Source organism: Arachis stenosperma, chromosome 5, assembly GCF_014773155.1.
Source record: "Arachis stenosperma cultivar V10309 chromosome 5, arast.V10309.gnm1.PFL2, whole genome shotgun sequence".
NCBI classification, from domain to species: Eukaryota; Viridiplantae; Streptophyta; class Magnoliopsida; order Fabales; family Fabaceae; genus Arachis; species Arachis stenosperma.
In genome coordinates this window covers 70,724,604-70,726,492 of record NC_080381.1, presented here as the reverse complement: position 1 = coordinate 70,726,492, position 1,889 = coordinate 70,724,604, and the positions used below count along the sequence as shown (strand labels likewise).

The 1,889-nt window shown below is 42.1% G+C and overlaps 1 non-coding gene across 1 annotated transcript; it reads right to left on the bottom strand.

The window, feature by feature from the left end:
• Positions 1 to 662: 662 nt before the first annotated feature.
• LOC130983510 (small nucleolar RNA R71) lies at positions 663 to 770 on the bottom strand. The gene has a single exon (XR_009087495.1). It is a non-coding gene; the product is annotated as a small nucleolar RNA R71 (small nucleolar RNA).
• Positions 771 to 1,889: the final 1,119 nt, after the last annotated feature.

Here is a 1,889-nt window from a genome sequence, read left to right as displayed (position 1 = left end):
TCTAAATTTCTTTTCCTCTGACACCTCAAGGAATCTCTATACTGTGACATAGAGGATTCCATATTTTCTTGTTCTCTTCTCTTTCATATGAGCAGGAGCAGAGACAAAGGCATTCCTGTTGAAGCTGACCCTGAACCTGAAAGAACCTTGAAGCAAAAGCTAAGAGAAGCTAAGGCACAAATCTCTATGAACGGAGGTGGTTGTCAGGCACACGTTCATAGTTGAGGACCTAACAGAAATCTTCAAGGAAGAAGAAGCCATGGCAGCCGAAAACAACAACAATGCTTTATGCAAGGAAGGTGCTGGGTGACTTTACTGCACCTACTCCCGATTTCTATGGGAGAAGCATCTCTATCCCTGCCATTGGAGCAAACAACTTTGAGCTTAAGCCTCAATTAGTTTCTCTAATGCAACAGAATTGCAAGTTCCATGGACTTCCATTGGAAGATCCTCATCAGTTCTTAGCTGAATTCTTGCAAATCTGTGATACTGTCAAGACTAATGGGGTAGACCCTGAAGTCTATAGACTTATGCTATTCCCTTTTGCTGTAAGAGACAGAGCTAGGATATGGTTGGACTCACAACCTAAAGAAAGCCTGGACTCTTGGGAAAAGCTAGTCAATGCCTTATTGGCAAAGTTCTTTCCACCTCAAAAATTGAGTAAGCTTAGAGTGGAAGTCCAAACCTTCAGACAGAAGGATGGAGAATCCCTCTATGAAGCTTGGGAAAGATACAAACAATTAATCAGAAAATGTCCTTCAGACATGCTTTCTAAATGGAGCATCATAGGTATTTTCTATGATGGTCTCTCTGAACTGTCCAAGATATCTTTGGATAGCTCTGCTGGAGGATCTCTTCATCTGAAGAAGACGCCTACAGAGGCTCAAGAACTAATTGAAATGGTTGCAAATAACCAATTCATGTACACTTCTGAAAGGAATCCTGTGAATAATGGGGCTGGTCAGAAGAAAGGAGTTCTTGAGATTGACACTCTGAATGCCATATTGGCTCAGAATAAAATATTGACTCAACAAGTCAATTTGATTTCTCAAAGTCTGTCTGGAATGCAAAATGCACCAAGCAGTACTAAGGATGCTTCATCTGAAGAAGAAGCTTATGATCCTGAGAACCCTTCAATGGAAGAGGTGAATTACCTAGGAGAACCCTATGGAAACACCTATAATTCTTCATGGAGAAATCACCCAAATTTCTCATGGAAGAATCAAGAGAGACCTCAACAAGGTTTCAATAACAATAATGGTGGAAGAAACAGGTTTAGCAATGGCAAGCCTTTTCCATCATCTTCTCAGCAACAGACAGAGAACTCTAAGCAGAACCCCTCTGACTTAGCAACCATGGTCTCTGATCTAATCAAAACCACTCAAAGTTTCATGATTGAAACAAGGTCCTCCATTAAGAATTTGGAGGCACAAGTGGGACAGCTGAGCAAGAAAGTTACTGAACTCCCTCCTAGTACTCTCCCGAGTAATACAGAAGAAAATCCAAAAGGAGAGTGCAAAGCCATAACCATGGCCGAATATGGAGAGGAAAGAGAGGAGGTGGACGCCACTGAGGAAGACCTCAATGGGCGTGCACCAACCTCCTCTGAGTTCCCCAATGAGGAGCCATGGGAATCTGAGGCTCAAAATGAGACCATAGAGATTCCATTAGACTTACTTCTGCCATTCATGAGCTCTGATGAGTATTCTTCCTCTGAAGAGGATGAGTATGTCACTGAAGAGCAAGTTGCTAAATATCTTGGAGCAATCATGAAGCTAAATGACAAGTTATTTGGAAATGAGACTTGGGAAGACGAACCTCCTTTGCTCACCAAAGAGCTGGATGACTTGTCTAGGCAGAAATTACCTCAAAAGAAACAAGATCCTGGG